We start from the raw sequence: 20,355 nt of genomic DNA on the forward strand, positions 1-20,355 counted from the left end.
CAAAATAGAAAATGGTCAGGAGGTAGGAGGGGTAGAGGGTAGGGGTGGAATGTCTGAACTGACCAATTGAAATCTTATGTGAAGTATATTGCCACCAAACTCTAACTCAGTGGTGGCGAACCTTTTGAGCTCGGCGTGTCAGCATTTTGAAAAACCCTAACTTAACTCTGGTGCTGTGTCACATATAGAAATTTTTTGATATTTGCAACCATAGTAAAACAAAGACTTACATTTTTGATATTAATTTTATATATTTAAATGCCATTTAACAAAGAAAAATCAACCAAAAAAATGAGTTCGCGTGTCACCTCTGACACGCATGTCATAGGTTCGCCATCACTACTCTAACTAGATGTGTTGGTAGTATATCACAGTGAACATACTTATTGCATGGGCCATACTTATACCAAAAATGCATTGTTTATCTAAAATTTAACTGGGTGACCTGTATTTTTATTTGCTAAGTCTCACAACATTAACAGCATATTCTTCCCATTTTTCTTTTTGTCAAGAAAATTCTTGCTGCAACCTGTGAATTGCCGAGACCTGCTGATTATATATTTCAAGGACAACCTCCAAACCCTTCAGATTTGCCAAGGTAGGCTCTTGCCTGTAGAGCACTCTGAGATAAGAGAGTCCCTCTGTATGAAGAGGTCATAGAGGATATAGCCACCAATGACCCTCAAATTGAACCCAGTGCAATCAGAGGCCCCCACCCACTCCTTTGTCCTTAAAATATATGTTGTGCCCACTCTTCTCACACCAGCAGTCATTTCAGTGATGCGGCCTTGAAATAGTAATGTGTTTCTAAGATCACCTGAACCCTGGTTAAGGCCTCTAGCCTCTATGTAAATTGTAAGATTCCAGCAGGTGGGTGTGGAGATCTACTTGTCTTATGCACCCAGGACAAGCCTGATATAGAAGGTCCCTTGCTTATTACACCTGCCAGTGTAGTTTCAATAACTATTTTTTTTACCCTCAGCTGAGGATATTTTTTCCATTGACTTTTATTTTTTTTAATATATTTTTATTGATTTCAGAGAGGAAGGGAGAGGGAGAGAGAGATAGAAACATCAATGATGAGAGAGAATTATTGATTGGCTGCCTCCTGCATGCCCCTCACTGGGGATTGAGCCCACAACCCAGACATGTGCCCTTGACCAGAATTGAACCCAGGACCCTTCAGTCTGCAGGCCGATGCTTTATCCACTGAGCCAAACCAGCTAGGGCTCCATTGATTTTTAGAGAGTAAAAGGGAGGAAGGAGGGGGAGAGAGAGAGAAGCATGTACAAGAGAGAGACACATCGATTGCAGGGAATCAAACCTGCGACCCTTTGTACGATAGGCTGATGCTCTAACCACTGAGCAACTGGCCAGGCCTATAACTATTTTTCTTATTATGGATGGACGTTGAGTATTTTTTCATATGTTTAAGGCTTACATTGGCTTTTCTGTGAATGGTTTATATTCTTTGTGTATGTTTTCTTTCTTTTTTCCCCCATTAAGTTCTTATTTTCCCTCTCAATTTCTAGAAACTCTTTTTTTTTAAATTAAATCTTTATTGTTCAGATTATTACATTTGTTCCTCTTTTGTCCCCCCATAACTCCCCTCCTCCCAGTTCCCACCCCACCCTTCGCCCTCACTCCCCACCCACTGTCCTCATCCATAGGTGCACGATTTTTGTCCAGTCTCTTCCCCCATCTCCCACACCCCTTTCCCCCCCAAGAATAGTCAGTCCATTCCCTTTCTATGTCCCTGATTCTATTATAATCACCAGTTCATTCTGTTCGTCAGATTATTTATTCACTTGATTCTTAGATTCACTTGTTGATAGATGCGTATTTGTTGTTCATAATTTGTATCTTTACCTTTTTCTTCTTCTTCCTCTTCTTAAAGGATACCTTTCAGCATTTCATATAATACTGGTTTGGTGGTGATGAACTCCTTTAGCTTTTCCTTATCTGTGAAGCTCTTTATCTGACCTTCAATTCTGAATGGTAGCTTTGCTGGATAAAGTAATCTTGGTTGTAGATTCTTGGTATTCATCACTTTGAATATTTCTTGCCACTCCCTTCTGGCTTGCAAAGTTTCTGTTGAGAAATCAGCTGACAGTCGTATGGGTATTCCCTTGTAGGTAACTGAGTTTCTTTCTCTTGCTGCTTTTAAGATTCTCTCTTTGTCTTTTGCTCTTGGCATTTTAATTATGATGTGTCTTGGTGTGGTCCCCTTTGGGTTCCTTTTGTTTGGGGTTCTCTGTGCTTCCTGGACTTGGAAGTCTATTTCTTTCACCAGGTAGGGGAAGTTTTCTGTCATTATTTCTTCAAATAGGTTTTCAATATCTTGCTCCCTCTCTTCTTCTGGCACCCCTATAATTCAGATGTTGATACACTTGAAGCTGTCCCAGAGGCTCCTTACACTATCTTCGTATTTTCGGATTCTTTTTTCATTTTGCTTTTCTAGTTGGGTGTTTTTTGCTTCTTCGAATTTCAAATCTTTGACTTGATTCTTGCGCTCCTCTGGTCTGCTGTTGGGAGTCTGTATAATATTCTTTATTTCAGTCAGTGTATGCTTAATTTCTAGTTGGTTCTTTATCACAACATCGAGGGTCTCATTAGATTTCTTGAGGATCTCACTAATTTATCGGTGGTCTCACCAGTCTTTTCGAGGGCCTTACTAAGTTTATCGGCGGCTTCTAGACAGTTCTTGAGAGACCTTAAAAGTGTGGTTTTGAACTCTATATCCTCCATTTCTGTCAGTTGTGTCCTGTTTCTTTGTCTCCGCATTTTTTATGCTTTCTTGGTGTACCCCCTTGTGGTCTTTGTGCGCAGTCTTGTTGTAGTTAAGCCTTGATTGTTGTAGGTAATACTGGGAGGGATTTGACCTCCAGGCCAATTGGCTGTGAGAATCAGCTGTGTCTGCAGTGGGAGAACTTCTGTCCTCTAGAACTAGGAACTCTTTTATACCAGGAAGATCGATTCTTTGTTTTGAATAAGACTGAAAATACTTTTCCTCAGTTTATTGATATTATCATGTCTTTTCACTATTGATATTTATTTTTGGCTTATGGATTTGTCCTATGCTTATAGGAGAATTAAAACCTCTTCCCATGAGTGGGCTGTGTCTATTTCTCCTTCTGTATCCTGGTTTGTTTGTGGGTAGTTAGTGCATTACAAAGTGCTCCTCATGTCACTTATAATGATTTGGGGCCAGAATTCTACTCTGTCTTATTTTAGTATCAGGACCAAAGCTTTCTTTTTGCTTGCATTTGCTTAGTTGTACTTTACCCATCTTTTTATTTTCATCTGAATTGAATCACTTTTATAGGGCATATCTCTTGTGCATGACATAGTGTTGGATTTTACTTTGTGATAAAATCTGAAAATCTCTTTTAATAGGTGATTTAATCCTGTTTTCATTTAATGATTAACAGATATGTTTTGTATTAGCTCTGTCACATTATTTTATGTTGTATGTCGGTATTTAGGGTATTTTTAAAAAGTCTTTTACAATATAATCTGTTTGCTTTGTGTACAGAATTTTTATATTAAAGGTATGTATTCACATTTTATTGACTACTTTTATATACATAACTAGAGGCCCGGTGCACGAAATTCATGCACGGGAGGGGTCCCCTCAGCCCAGCCTGCACCCTCCCTAATCCGAGACCCCTTGGGGGATGTCTGACTGCCGTTTTAGGCCCAATCCTGGAGATTGGGCCTAAACCGGCAGTCGGACATCTCTCTCACAATCAGGAACTGATGGTTCCTAATTACTCAACTGCCTGCCTGCCTGATTTCCCCTAACTGCCCCCCCCCCCCCGACAGCCTGACCACCCCTAACCACCTCTACCTGCAGTCTGATCGCACCTAACTAACCCCCCTGCCGGCCTGGTCGCCCCCAATTGCCCCCCCTGCCAGCCTGGTTGCCCCACGCAGCCTGCTGTTCACTTGTTTGGTCATCTCTCACTAACCACCCTGCCAGCCTTGTCTCCCCATGCAGCCTGCTATTTGGTCATTACTGTTACTGTGATGGCATCACTGACAATTTGCATATTTCTCTATTATTAGTATAGATACTACACATACTTTTTACTCACTTATTTTTTTTAGACAGTATTGATGACATTAAAATCATCCCCATTCCTCTTTTTCTTAACTTGATTCTAATTAATAATAATATATTTCTTAGGATTTACATTTGAACAGTGTGATCTGCTTATACTTCTCTTACTTGGTGTGTCAGCTTTGAATCACATCCTCCCACTCTCAGCGCTCAGCAGATTGTCTTCCATTCTCTTCCCTGCTTCTGTTTGTTAATTGTGCCATCTCTACATCATCAGCATCATGGCATATGCATTCTTCTCTTTCCCCTTCATCACCATAGTACCTTTGGAGCCAGTCCTTCTGTGATGGTTTTGGTTGACTAAAGTTCATTCTCTGAGAATTGCTCAAGAATATCTAATGGGAGTCGTGCTCACTGAGTTCGTGCAACTGCAAAACTCTCTGTCCCCTTTGTATTTGAAGGATACCTTCATTTGATATAAAATCCTTGAATCATGGGTTTGCTTGTTTTTGTTGCTGTTTGTTTTTAATCTTAGAGTGACTGCTCTGTTGTCTTCTTGTGTTGACCATTGCTCTGAGGAAATCAGAAGCCAAACTGATCTTTTTGTCTACCCACCCAGAGGAGTCTTTCTTTAAGGTTGGATAACTTTCCTAGCTTATGTATTTGCATTGATGATACTAATACAGTTTCTCAAACATAGTGTGTGCTCTTCTTATTCAGAAACATGTTTGCTTTTATGTTTGGAAAGTTTATTTTTAATTCTTCCTTTAAATATGCTTTATATCATTGCTATTACTATTACTATTATTATAGGTGAGGGGATTCTAACCATGTATACATTGTTTTTCTTTGCAATCTTTGGCAGCTTCTATCTTCCTTTTAATACTGTTAAATTTTTAATTGACATTGTTCACTTCTCTTATCTCTAGCTTCTATTTTTTACTATGCCTTCAATAGTATCTCTTATCCCTTATTTGAATTCCAATTTATCTTCATTTCTGTATGATTTTTTCTTTTTTTGTTTTTTTTGTTTTGTTTTGTTTTGACATTTCTTACTTGTGTTCTCATGTTTCTCTTATAGGGCCTTAATACTTTTTTCTGATTAGATTTCCTTTTTATTTAAGAATGACGGTGTTCCTTGGTTACTGGTGTCAAATAATATCTGGTGAAGTTTAAGTGAATAAAGCAATAGACAGAGTCATGTGTCACTAATAGTATAAAAGAAAGGAGAAATAGAAATGTTTGTAAATGCATAAACTATTTCTGAAATGGTGACATTGTTGGCCCCCAGATGGGAGAATGCATGTTTGGGAGATACTAGCAAAAGGGAGATTTTTTTTTTTTTTATTGTATGCTTTTTGTAACTTTTTATTTCAAACTATATGAAAGTATGATTACTTTAAATAAAATGAACTTGAAACAAAACTTAGGTCAGCTGGAAATACATATATGCTGAAATACTCATGATAAGCTTTTACAATAAGGTGAAAAATAATGTCAGCAAGAGGTCCCTTGCTTTAACAGACATTAAGTTCGATAGATTTCTAGATATAAGTGGATTTAGGCCAAGGTTAGAGTCACAGATGAATGGGTCAGAATAGAAATGGAAGAACTGTCCTTGTCCCAAAGCTCAACCCCTGAATTGGGTCCAGATCCCATTACTGCTTGTTCTCCTCTCATCTGCATGGTTAATTTTTTTTCCCCTTCTCCTGAGTTAGTTCATCAATTTGCAAACATGCTTAATTAACTCCCATGTTAAAAAAAAAAAAAGTCCCTGATTCTACACTTCTTCAAGCAGTTCTCCAAACACCTATTTTTGTGTTTACTGTTTCTATGTCTTCACCACTATTCTCCTTACCCTCTACTCTCTTCAGTTGGGATCCCTACTTCTCTACTGACACAGCTCTTGTCCTTGTTGCCAGTGACCCCTGCTCAGCAATGGTCTATTTGCAGTCCTGATCTTACCCCTCAGCAGCTTAGAGAAGATCCTTTCTTCCTTCTTAAAACACTTCTTTCTTGGTCTCAGGACATCATACACTTCCCTCCTTCAAGGGTCATTCCTCTGCATTCTTTTTCTCTTCCCCTGATTTGCACTCCCTCCCCAGGGAATCCTCCAGGCCCTGCATTTCACCTGAATGCTAATGACCCTCCCAAACTTGTATTTCCAGCCCTGTTCTTTATCCTGAGGTCCAGACTTGTATATCCACCCACTCACTTATTATCACCACTTGAATGGGCAGTGAGAATTTTAACCTTACCATATTCAGAACAAAACTTTTATTGTTCCTTATTCAAACTTTCTGCAGCCCAAGTTTTTGCCACTCAGTTCTTCAGGCCTTCTCCAAATTCCATCCTTACCCTATGTCCAATAAATCACCAAGTCCTATAAGCTCTAACTTAGGTATATAGCTTGAGTCTGATCTCTTCTCACCATCTTTGTAGAGCCCACCTTAGTCTCTCTTAAATGACTCCCAGTTCTCCTTAATGGACCTCTCTAGTCCTGGTTCTGTTCCACTGTCAGTATTCTGGAAGCAAAGGCACAGATGTGCTCTTTTAAGCAATGTAAATCAAACCACGTATACTCCCTTGCTAGAACAATCTTCAAATGTTTTTTAGTGGCCTACAAAGAGCACTATCTGAATCTCTGAACTTCTGCTTGTTCATTTTGGCTCCGCTATGTTGACCTTCTAGGTCTTCCTCACAAATACCAAACTTATCTCTCCCCCAGGGTCTTTGCACTTAGCTGTTTCTCTACCCCCAGACTTTCAGAAGTTTATTTCCTCACTACATTTGGGACTCCCTTGCATTATTCATCTTCCTTTTGCTTCTTTCATGTGTCTGCTCAAATACCACTCCTCAAGGAGGCAGGCCTACTCTGACCACTTTTACTAGAAGAGCTCTCCTGTACTCCTCTCCACACTATCATCCTCCTGCTTTACTTTGCATTGTTTTTCTTCTTCCTGATTATCACAGTGTGTTTATTGTTCCTGCCTATTACTTGAACAAAAGCTACAAAAGAGAAATCTTATCCGTCTCATTCAATGCTACATCCCTTGTGTTTAAAACAGTGCTTAGAACATAGTATTTGTTCAATAAAGATTGGCTGAATGAGTAAATGAATGAAACAGATAAATAAATACTGTTTTGAAGATTCATCTGCATTATATCTGAAGGCTGAAGCCAAACTAGACACTATCCAGAAATTTAAGTTTATGATTTTCTTAGTTATATGGGTGAGTAGGGACTCCCGCTAATTTTTAAGTAACTGACTTTTCTTTCCATTGTTTCAGTTTGTTTCATAAAAGGTGGTTCCACCTGATAGTGACAGGATTAAAATGCAAAGCCATGCATGCTTAGAATCAATTTATATCTGTGGGGAAAGTTATTATTATTTTTGCTTAAAATGGTTATACATCATGTTGGGCACTCCTACTGCCAAGAGTCTGAGATCATTTTATTTTAAATGTGGTGTTTCTTGGTTGGTCTCAGATGCTCTGCAGTATGTGGGGGTGGATACACATGCGAGTGCTTTTGTGTGCATTTATTTTGAAAAACTTAGAGATTGGATTCAAGAAAAACTTTATCTCAAATGAGAGGGGATAGGTTTAAACATTACTATTATCCAGACCCCTTTCTCATTTCCACAGTTAGGACTTAATATAGGGACTTTTGTTTAAACACAGAGTGAACACATGCAATTACAGAATTATGAAAAATCATTGTAATACAAAGGTATAAACAGTCGACATAAAAACAAAAAGAATAGGAGAAGAGACAATAGCCCATGAATTCAGAGTATTTTTACAAGTTGGAAAGTGGAATCAAAATGGTAACTAGCTGAGTTAGGAGAGGAGCAGAAGGCAGAATCTCAACATTCTGGAAGGCGGTATCAAGAAGAACTGAGCCAATGGAAGCAGCAGGTGTGGGAGCAGACAGGGGACAGGCCTGGGGGGGAAGGAAGAATGATTGAAAACCTGAATATAGAACAGTCACATTGCTGGTCGCTGCTTCCCATCCACCACCAGGTGACCAGTTCCCCATATGTCTGCTGGAGACAAAGCCAGGGAGGGAGATAGAGAGTGGGAACTTGACAGATGGAGACAAATACTTTATGACAAAAATATTAATAAATTCAGTTATATTATAACCAAATGTAATTTTGTCCATAATACAACTTATTTTAGATCAAGGCATTAGATGTTTAGTCTCATTTTATGCACATGATCTGTGACGTGTGTTTTGTGTTAGATGTTTGCTGTGTGTTGTGTGTGGGGGATGTGTGTGGTGTGTGATTTTTTGGGTTTTATGTATGTGTGGTGTGTGCTGTGGTGTGTTTGTGTGTATTTTGTGTGGGGATGTGGAGGGTGTATGTGTGTGTTGTGGTATGCTTATGTATATATTGGATGTGTTATGTGTGGTATATGTGTGTGTGGTGTGTGTATTTTATGTTTTGTGTGTAGTGTATGTATTGTATGTGTATGTGTTTTATATGTGCTGTGTGTTTTTGTGTGTATCTGTGTATTGTGGTTTATTTAGATGGATATTGTGTGTGTGTGTGTTGTGTTTGTGTGATTGCATATATTGTGTGTGGTGTGTGCATGTTGTGTGAGATATGCCTTATATATGTTGTGGGTATGGGGTGTGCAAGTTTGTGTGTGTGTGTATTGTATATGTTGGGTGTGGCTGTGTGTCGTGTATGTCTGTGAGTGTGTGCTGTGTAGATTGTGTATGTGTGTTGTATATGTTGAGTGTGGGGTGTGTGGGTTGTGTATTGCATCTAATTCTTGCCACCTTTATCTCTCACAGTTCTACTATAAGAGAATTCTTTTCATTTCAGTTTGTCCTCTATTTTTCCCTAATCACATTATCCACAATTTCATTTCCTTAATATATATCTTAATTGAAATGAATTTTTCATTTTTCTTTCTCATATTTACCTTTTTGCAAAATATTTTTATTGTTGATAGTATTATAGATATCTCCCATTCCTTCCACCCCCCGTTATTCCCCCGTTCCAGTCCCTCCTACCCCCCTGGTCTTCACTGCCCTATTGCCCATGTCCATGGACTATGCTGCCTGTTTTTTAAGTCAGGCTCAAGCCTGCCTTCTTCTTGACGTCCTGTTTGACCTCATCAGTCCTTTGTCTTCCACACCTTTAACCTGTATTTCTCTGGTACTGATCATATGTTGCCTCAGGGTGTGGTTTTACTTTAAGTAAATGTATTTTCTGTCCAACTAGAACTTGTGACTTTAAATTTTTGTTTTATTTTATCTCATTTCTACATAAAAATGTGAGACATTTATTTTACCTGATTTAGTAATAACTTGGCTGCAGAAAGAGAGCAGGAGGCAGCTTTCTCTGGTTTTTTAGTAGGCAGTCCCTAACCACAGATCATAGGTATTGCAGTTTTGCATTCATCCTACCTTTTATGGTCTCAAAGTTTACTCCCGCATATTTATGTGCTGATCTAAGATTTAACTTAATGAAGTTCATATGCTTTTTTTAACAAACAGAAATCTTCAACCAGTGTTTCAGTGTTTTTCCTTTAGTTGTTTTATTTTGAAATAATGTTATATTTAAAAAAGAATTATATAGGTAGTAGTCCCTAGAATATCTTTTCTGTTTAGACACATACATAAATATTTTTTAACTAAAATGGAAACAAGATATATTGCTTTACAATCGTTCTTTATGTCTAAAAATATATGGAAGGCCTGACCAGAGAGCTCAATTGGTTAGAGTGCCTTCCTGATACAACAAGGTTGCAGGTTCAATCCCGTCGGGGCACTAACTAGAAGCAACCAATGAATAAATAAGTGGAACAACAAATCAATGTTTCTCTCTCTCTCTCTCTCTCTCTCTCTCTCTCTCTCTCTCTCGCTCTCTCTTTCAAATAATAACTTTTAAAAAATAATTAAAATATGTGTGGATATCATTTATGTCAGTAAATACATACCTACATAATCATTCTTTTTTATTTTTTGTTTTTATTGATTTCAGAAAGGAAGGGAGAGGGAGAGAGAGAGAGAGAGAAACATCAATGAGAAAGAGAACCACTGATCAACTGCCTCCTGCAAGCCCCTCACTGGGGACTGAGACCGTAACCTGGGCATGTGCCCTTGACCGAAATCAAAGCTGGGACCCTTCAGTCCGCAGGCCAATGCTCTATCCACTGAGCCAAACTGACTAGGGCTACATAATCATGCTTAAGCCTTCATAGAAATGACAAATGTACCATAATTTAACAAATCCTTTACATAGGCTGTTTACGCACTTATGCAATTTATAACTTTTTACTATTTAAAAAAAGTGTAGTGAGGTTATGTGTAGTTAAATACTTAGGTATTTCCTGGTTTATTTTCTTGGTGTAGATTTCTAGATATGAAGTGACTGAGTTAAAGGAAATGCATTTATAAAGACTTCTGTTGCTCATTGCAAGACTGGCCTCAAAAATTTTGCCTTCCCACCAGCCGCACTCTGAAAGCTTTCTTTCATTTGATTCCTAACTGCATTCAGTATTATCTTTTTCATCTGGTTGACAAATTTTTCCCCCTTTCCTTTTGATTTGTATTTTCTGATTACTAGTGAACACTTTTTTTTTAATGTTCAATGATTGAATATCAGATGTCAAATGAGTGAAATTCTTAAGCTTTGATGAGTGATAGGATATTCAGTATGGAAAGCAGCATGGGATGACCTCCAGGGGTTTGGGAACATTCAGGGCTCTGGTAGTTGGGATTTCAAGGAACAGTAATAGAAAATAGCTTGAGGAGACTTTGGGAGACATTCATAATGAAGAACCTCTTTTGGGTCTACATGGACACTCAAATGGAGATGTTCAGTGGGCAGTTTAAAACACAGGAGACTGGAGCTCAGGATTGAGTTTGGGGCTGGAGTTAGGAGTTAAGAATCATTAGCACACAAGTATTAGCAAAGATCAAAGTTTTCAAGGTCACCAGCAAGAGATAGCTATGGAGTGGAGGAGCAGAGGGTTGTGGAGATGAACAGTAAGCGCATAGTGGAAGAAGACAGGAAAGGGAGTCACTTAGCCTTCAAACCTTCAAATCTCTTACGTTAGAAGGTGAACAAGAAGGTAAATAAATCCGCCTTGAAGCATAAAGGACACTTAAATTGGCTTCTTGTTTGACTTACTCCATTAGGTTTGGCTCATGTAGATTCATTTCAGTGCCAAAAAAAAAAAAAAAAAGTGTTTCATTGCTTTAAAACTTTACAACATTTTAAATATTAACTTCCTTTTTTTTTTTTTATTAATCTGAAAAATAAGAAGAAAAACTTAGGACGTATCTTATTCTTTGCCATACATTCTTTCTGACCTTCGGGAAGCAGCTCATGTGAATTTTCCCTCCGGCCCGCGTTTGAACTACAGTTAGTCTTTTCCAAACCTACTTTTCCAGGTTGCTTCTTAGTGTCTTCGAAATCCAATAATGATTGCTTTGTGGGAAGGAGCTCTCGTGCTGATCCTGGGCCTTGAACCTAGGATGACACTTACAGTAAGAGGTGTTTGGCAACTTTTGTGAAAAGTTTTGGATTTCTTATTCGGTTGCCATCTTCCCTCAGAGCGTCTGCTTCTTTCTTTGTGTACTCAGCTCCTGCCCTTGAGGCTTCCTCTCCTCTTCCAGTCCCCATCCAGACATTATCACTGCCCTGAACCTCAGTAGACTCTGTATTTACTCTTTGACTCTCTCTGCTTCTCAGAGCCCCAGATAACTCCCCTGTCTGTCTGTCTGTCTGTCTGACTTAGCCCATCTGGAGCTCTCCTGCGGAACCTCCTTGGCCTCCCAGAAGCTGTTTAGATACATAATTCCTAAAGATGCTCTTAACCTGGTAGTCGTGGGGCTTCTTGACATCCACTTAGCTGCCACAACCTTTTGCATCAAGGATTCGGGATCTGGAAAAGGGGCTGATGCACAAATGAATACACTAGACAAGAAATATAAATTTAGAAGGCATGGGGGAGCCAGGCAGATAACTTCCCTCTAAAGGGGAAGCTTTCTGAAACCCTGGACCCATCAGCTTTTATTTTATTTATTTATTTTTTATTGATTTTTTACAGAGAGGAAGGAAGAGAGATAGAGAGTTAGAAACATCAATGAGAGAGAAACATGGATCAGCTGCCTCCTGCACATCTCCCACTGGGGATGTGCCTGCAACCAAGGTACATGCCCTTGACCAGGATTGAACCTGGGACCCTTCAGTCCACAGGCCTACGCTCTATCCACTGAGCCAAACCGGTTTTGGCCCATCAGCTTATTATGAATACACATTTGCCCTTTAGGAATGCAAACAGGCATATCAATGGTAAAGTTTGGTAAACAATAAAAGGATTATCAGGTTAGGGGATTGCCTTCAGCCATCTTGCCAACAGCAGGGTAATATAATGCTGATTGAATATCAAAGTCCATTAGCCTTCCAGCAGACTTCTCACATTTATATATTAACTACTGTTGGTCTTTGCCTCTGGCACTTAGCAATGTATAAACTACGCAACAGTTTGCAACGAGTTCATTCATTCATTGTCATCTCATGGCCATTTCTTCTTCAAGCTCACTTACTCCAACAATTCTGAACCACACATGAACTGCATTTGTTTGATTTGAACACTCCCTTATCACTCTGTGACTCTTGGAAACATCACTCTTTTTAATTTCTTCCTCTCTTGGTAACATTCTCAATCTCTTGATCTTTCCCCCATATTATAATTTATAAACTCTGGCTCTGATTATAGCCATCTCCAAGCCTGGTTAATCCACAGACCCAACTCTCTAGCTCTTCTGTAACTTTACCTGTTGGAAGTTACAAGTTACCTGGGAAAATTGTACACCAGGTTGAAGGGTTTCAATGAAAATTAATGACCACAAAGCCCATATGAATACTCAGCATTCCCTCATCGTTCTGCTATGTTCTTTAAAATATTCTCTACTTTTCTACTCTTTTCAAAACTGATATATCCCCTCCTCTCCACCTCCCTCTCTGTCAGCTGTCAACCTCGACTTCCAAGCAAGCAGATAGGAAATCCCTCATTTTTCCTCACCAAAGCTACACATATTTGCCCCCTACATTCTGTTATAAGAGTGAGACACCTCTGCTGTTTCTTAAAGGCAAACTCCTTCCCTTCTGACCTATGCCATTCTCCCTCACCGTCCTGCTCCTGGCTTTTATTTCTGAAGTCTCTCTTCCTTTTTCTCTGCTTTGTCTATTTCTCTTTCTCTACTAGCTTGTTCACATGGGCACTTTTGTTTTCTATCTTCAAAAGGATTTTTACTGACCTGTCATACTTTTCTGCCTACAAGGCTATTTCTTTACTCTGTATCACAGAAAAACTTGAAAAAGTTGTTTACATTTATTGCTCTAGCTTCCTCAATTACTATTTATTTTTAATTTTTAAATGTGAGATAGATTGTGAAATATAGCACACATTCAAGAGTGTGTAAACCATAAGTGTATTTGTTTTCATATATTAATTTGTTATTTATATAAATAGAAGATGTATTTAGAAATCTGTCTAAAATAGAACATCAGCAGCAACTTACAAGTCCCCCATGTGATGTTCCTGAATCACATACTTTGCCTCTCACAGAAATAACCACTTTCCTGAACTTTGTGATAATTGCAGTATCTTTCTTTATAGTTTACCATTTTTATGTCCCCATAAACTACACATTTTTGTAGTCTTTCTGTTATGTAAACCATATTATTGTTTCTGAGACTAGTTTTTGCTTTTTTGTCTTTGCTTTACATAATATTATTGAATTTCTATTGTGTTCATGTGGGTAGCTGAATTATGTTCAATGTAGTATGGTATTATATGAATATGTTAAGATTCTTTCTCTTTTCTACAGTTGAAGGATATTTATATTGTTTCCATTTTCCCTTTTTATTTGCTAATACAAATAATGCTCTATGAATATTATTATATATAGGTACATGCAAGAAATTCTCCAGGAATTGAGTTGACAGGTAATAAAATTATACATGTTCAGACGAACTAGATTGCAGATTTTTCTTTAAGGTACTTAAACAAATTTACACTACCCCAAGCATTCCACAGTTTCCATCATTCTATACCCTTGACAACCTTAGGGTATAGACTTCAGACTTCTTAACTTTTTCAGCTGTTGGATATGAAAATGCTGGTTAGTTGTAGTTCTAATTTGCATTTCCTATATTGCTAATAAGGTTAATCATTTCTTCAAATGTTTATTGACCATTTGAGTTTCCTCTTTTGTAAAATTCCTATTTATATCTTTTCCATTATTTGTTTTTTCTTATTGAGTAATGGGAGTTCTTTATTTTCTATGGTACTCCTGATATTATATGTATTATAAAACCTTCAGATACTTTATGTCTAGTATTTTTACCTTCTTTAAGATGTCTTTTGGTGAACAAATGTTCTTAATTTAAATGTAGTCCAATGTATCAGCCCTCTCTTTAATAAAGTATCTTTCTGTCTTGTTTTTAAACATCCTTGCTTACTTTGAGGTCATAAACATCTTCCATGCTTCTCATAATGTTTCAAATTTTATCTTTCACAGCTAAGCTTTAATTTATCAATCAAATGCAAATGGGGTAAATGGTCCAGTTAAAATAAAAAGATTGGAATTTTGGAAGTCCAATCATATGCTTAAATTGTCAAAGTCTAAAATTAATCAATATCTATCCTACATCTAGAAAAATATAAGGACTTAAAAGATGAATTCATTTAAAAATATGTTTTTATTGATTTCAGAAAGGAAGGTGGAGGGAGAGAGAGATAGAAACATCAGTGATGCAAGAGAATCATTGATTGGCTGCCTTCTGCACGTCTCCTACTGGGAATGGAGCCTGGAACCCGGGCATGTGCCCTTGACCAGAATTGAACCCGGGACCCTTCAGTCCGCATGCTGACACTCTATCCCAGGGGTGGGCAAACTTTTTGACTGGAGGGCCACAATGGGTTCTTAAACTGGACCGGAGGGCCGGAACAAAAGCATGGATGGAGTGTTTGTGTGAACTAATATAAATCCAAAGTAAACATCATTACATAAAAGGGTATGGTCTTTTTTTTTTTTAGTTTTATTCATTTCAAACGGGCCGGATCCAGCCTGCAGGCCGTAGTTTGCCCACGGCTGCTCTATCCACTGAGCAACACTGGCTAGGGCTGAATTCATTTTTTAAACTCTTCTAACTGTGTCACTATCGTTGTCCTACATTGCCATTTTCCCTATTTACTGATTTGCACCATTTTGCTCTTCATTTCTTCTTCCATCTCAGATGTTCCAGCTGGATCACTTTCTATTTCCTTTAGGCTTTCCTATAGTGAGGTACAGCCAGGGGAAAATTCTCAGTCTCAGAAAATGTTTTTTTACTTTGCCTTGTTCTTAAAAGATATTTCTATTGGTCTTCAATTTTAGAGCAATGGTAAATTTTTGACAGCATGATTCTTCTGCCTACTGGTCTTCATTGTTGCTATTGAGAAATAATCTGAAACTCTAATTGCCACTCCATTAAATGTAATACTAGTATGTGTGTTTTTTTGTTTTGTTCTGGCTCCTATTTTTAATCCCATAGTTCTTTCATTTTTCTGTACTTTGTACAGGTATGAATTTCCTTTTATTTATTGTGGTTGGTATTTACTAAGTACTTGAGTATACATACTGATGTCTTTTTGGAAATTTTAAGGCAATGGTAAATTTTTGACAGCATCTTGATGTCTCAGTAAATACATCCCCAAATATTGCTTGTTCTTCATTCTTTCTCTCTCCATTACTTCTGAAACTCCAATTAAATATATATTAATCTTCTCAGTGTACCTTCCATTTTTCTTTACCTCTCTTTAATATTTTATAAGAAATTAAAGGTCAATAGGCATTAACTGAGCAAAGTTGGGAAGGTGTCAGTGTATTTCAGAGGGGAAAGCTTGCAATTACTTGAGAGAAGGATTGTGTGGCTGGTACTGACTAAGAAGGAAGAGGTATGTGATGAAGCAGAGATGTACACAGGAGCAGGTTGTTTAGGGTCTTTAGCTAAAAAGCAGTGAGAATCATTGCAGGATTTAGAGTGATGGTTACAGGATCAGATTTATGTACTGAAAAACTCATTTGGCCTGTGGAATAGAGAATGGATTGGAAGATGGCCAGACAAGAGGTTATCATAGTATTCAGGCAAGATGTTAGTGTGTCCTAAGGTGGTGATAGTTGAAATTAGGAGAAAAGAGTAGAATGAGATATTTGAGACAAAAATCAACAGAACTTTGTGTTTTAGAAGTTTTGGCTAGTACAATGAGAAGGAAACAGAAATAAAGGACATATTATGACATAGACTATCAGATGCCATTATTTTCAGACTATATGCTTAGGGAATCTCAAATCATCAACTCAAAGGCTATTTGAATTAGTAAAGATATTTATAACCTTAATTTTCCTTATTCCATTTACTTTCTCACTTTCTAGGTAACTATTTAACCCTTTCTCCTCTCTCCTCAAACCTATATTTTTTCTATCTTCTTCAGCGCCCTTTCTTGGTCACTTTTCACTCCTGACTGTGATTTCTATTTCAGAGAAAAACGAAACCAGTCAGAAGAGAATTTCTGCATGCTCCCATCACCATACCTGCCGTCTTATTTATATGAATATATTTCCTTATACTCTATATTTTTTTTGTGTTCCTAGAGATGAATTATCCTCATTAAGGCCACACCTTCCACTTATTCACTGGCTTCTATTCCCTTTTGCTCCCTTAAATCTTGCCTTTCTCTTGGCAACATCATTTTGTCTACTCTGTTAGAATATTTCTCTCAGCATAAAATTATATCTCTTTTTTTATTTAAAAATCCTCCACTTGACCCCATGTACCTATCCAGCTATGATGCCATTTCTTTGCTCCCATTTGTAGTAGTACTTCTCAGAAGAGCTCTCTATACCCACTGTTTGCAATTTCTCCCTTTCCATTCTCCCTTGAGCATACTCAGTAGGTTTGTGCCCCTACCTCACCACTGGACCTGCTTCCATTAAGGTCATAAATCATATTCATGTTGCTAAATCCACATGGACTGTGGCCAATAACTGAATGACACAGGGGTTTTAAATGGCCACCCCTTGCCTCAAGGTAGAATGAACTCTGTGCACAGTCACCATTCCAAATCTCCCTGTGGGATCAGACTGAAATTACGTTCTTGCTTGGCTTTTCCTCCTGCTCTATCCTGCTTCCTGTGCTCCTCTTCTCCTAAGAGTACTCTCTAAGTAAACCTCTTGAACAAATATCCTCTCTCAGGCTCTGCCTCTAGAAGCCCAATGAAAGACAGTTCCTCTCTGCCTCATCACTGGATGTTCGAGAAAAACTTTCCACATCTGTGTCAAATATAAAATGTTCTTAGCTATCATAATGAACCTCCACCAAGTTGTCAGTGTCTGAAATGTTCAGAGGTAGTTACGTGCTGCTCAGTCTTTCTCTCTCTCTGTCCTACTTTCACTCAGCTCAGGATATCTTTCTATTAAAATTGTAACTAGCCTCTAGCACAGTTCCCAATAATTAACACAGAGCTGGCACATAGAGGTTGTTCAATAAATATTTTTAAATGAAGGGATTACTTAATGTAACCCTCTAATGGACTTTATCCATTTGTCTCTGTTATCCTTGTTCTAGTTTGTATCTTCTGCCTTCTACTATCTGTAACCTTGAGTAGATGCTGACTTCTTGCACACAAACAGGACATAAACTAAAACGACAAAGTTATTCTTCTAAAAGACAAGCTCCTCAAGAATACGAAAAAAGTCTAACATAGATGTATTCATAAAACAGCTTCTTAGCAAATGTGAGTTCATTTGTCAGTTTGTAATATTAGAGGACATTGTGGTTAGGAGGGATCTTAATGGCATTTATTCCAGTCACTTCCTGTTCTAATCTTCCATCATTTGATGAAGCAGCATAGGCATGTATCCTATACAGGCATGCAATAAGGTTTGTTAAATCTATTTCCTTGCTGCCTTGTTTATCTTTGTATGGCTCTGATTGGTAAAAATTTATTCTTTCCTATTCATGCATCATCATGACTTCTAATACCAGTTATTGGTCTAATTCTACTGATTTGGGCAATATTGAATATAATATAACTCCTCTTCCACAAGATAGCCATTCAGATATTTGAAAATCATTATCCTGTTTCCTCTGAGTTTCTTTAATACTTATTTTGTCCTTATTGAAATTCCGTCCCTCTAATGTGCCCTGATTTCCATCTCCACTGGCTTCTCAAGGATTTCTGTTCCTTTTCTTTGCCCCATGTCAAGCTCTCTAATGCTTCATTTTTTTAAGAACTGTACATAATCTGGGAGAGTATTCCCCCACTCTGTCAGACTCAGTGTCCTTCTTTTTTTATAAAAAATATTTTGTAGTACTCTCTTTTATCTTCTAAAATGAAGTTCATTGACATTATAACTTAAACCTAGTAAAATATTAATAAAATACCTTAAACATCATAAATAGAGAAATAAAAGAAATGCAATTTATAATAGAGCTTATATTGTATAAATATATAATATATATTTTTTTCACTTAAATTCTTTTTTTTTATTTTTTTGAATAAATCTTTATTGTTCAGATTATTACAGTTGTTCCTCATTTTCCCCCCATAGCTCCCCTCCACTGGTTCCCACCCCACCCCATGCCCTTACCGCCCCCCATTGTCCTCGTCCATAGGTGTAAGATTTTTGTCCAATCTTTTCCCATACCCCCACACCCCCCTCTCCCCGGAGAACTATCAGTCCACTCCCTTTCTATGCCGCTGATTCTATTATATTCACCAGTTTATTCTGTTCTTCAGATTTTTTATTCACTTGATTTTTAGATTCACTTGTTGATAGATACGTATTTGTTGTCACTTTGTTGTTCATAATTTTTATCTTTACCTTTTTCTTCCTCTTCTTAGAGAATACCCTTCAGCATTTCATATAATACTGGTCTGGTGGTGATGAACTCTTTTAGTTTTTTCTTGTCTATGAAGCTCTTTATCTGACCTTCAATTCTGAATGGTAGCTTTGTTGGATAAAGTAATCTTGGTTGTAGGTTCTTGCTATTCATCACTTTGTATATTTCTTGCCACTCCCTTCTGGCCTGTATAGTTTCTGTTGAGAAATCAGCTGACAGTTGTATGGGTACTCCCTTGTAGGTAACTGACTGTTTTTTCTCTTGCTGCTTTTAAGATTCTCTCTTTGTCTTTTGCTCTTGGCATTTTAATTATGATGTGTCTTGGTGTGGTCCTCTTCAGATTCCTCTTGTTTGGGGTTCTCTGCACTTCCTGGACTTGTAAGTTTATTTCTTTCACCAGGTAGGGGAAGTTTTCTGTGATTATTTCTTCAAATATGTTTTTAATATCTTGCTCTCTCTCTTCTTCTTGCACCCCCATAATTTGGATGTTGGTACGCTTGAAGTTGTCCCAGAGGCTCCGTACACTATCTTCATATTTTTGGATTCTTTTTTCTTTTCCGGTTGGGTGTTTTTTGCTTCTTCGTATTTCAAATCTTTGACTTGATTCTTGGAATCCTCTAGTCCAGTGATGGCGAACCTATGACACGCGTGTCAGAGGTGACATGCGAACTCATTTTTTTGGTTGATTTTTCTTTGTTAAATGGCATTGAAATATATAAAATAAATATCAAAAATATAAGTCTTTGTTTTACTATGGTTGCAAATATAAAAAAATTTTTATATGTGAGACAGCACCAGAGTTAAGTTAGGGTTTTTCAAAATGCTGACACACCGAGCTCAAAAGGTTCACCATCACTGCTCTAGTCTGCTGTTGGATCTCTGCATATTATTCTTTATTTCAGTCAGTGTATGCTTAATTTCTGATTGGCCCTTTTTCATATCCTTGAGGGTCTCACTAAATTTCTCGGAGGTTTCTAGAAGATTCTTGAGTAACCTTATAACCGTGGTTTTGAACTCTATATCTAGTAGTTTGCTTTCATCCGTTTCTTTCATTTGTGACATGTTCTTTGTATCCGCATTTTGGCTGCTTCCCTGGGTTTGTTTCTATGTACCTGGTAGGTCTCCTTGAGTTGATAGAGTGGCCTTGTGTGGTTGGTGTCCTATAGGGCCCAGTGACTCAGCCTCCCTAGTCACCTGAGGTGGACACTCTTGGTGCACCCCTTTGTGGGCTGTTTGCACAGTCTTGTTGTAGTTAACCCTTGATTGCTGCTGGTATCACTGGGAGGATTTGACCTCCTGGCCAATTGGCTGTGATGACCAGCTGTGTCTACACTGGAAGATCTGTTGCACAGGAGAGACCCTTATGGGGCAG

The 20,355-nt window shown here is 37.9% G+C and overlaps 1 long non-coding RNA gene across 1 annotated transcript in view; it reads left to right on the top strand.

The window, feature by feature from the left end:
• Positions 1–510: 510 nt before the first annotated feature.
• LOC132226416 (uncharacterized) overlaps positions 511–20,355 on the top strand; it is a 61,920-nt gene continuing 42,075 nt past the window's right edge. The window contains exon 1 of the long non-coding RNA XR_009451050.1: positions 511–598. This is a non-coding gene — a long non-coding RNA (uncharacterized LOC132226416). The remainder of the gene's footprint in view (positions 599–20,355) is intronic.

This window comes from Myotis daubentonii, chromosome 2 (genome assembly GCF_963259705.1).
Source record: "Myotis daubentonii chromosome 2, mMyoDau2.1, whole genome shotgun sequence".
Taxonomy (NCBI): Eukaryota; Metazoa; Chordata; class Mammalia; order Chiroptera; family Vespertilionidae; genus Myotis; species Myotis daubentonii.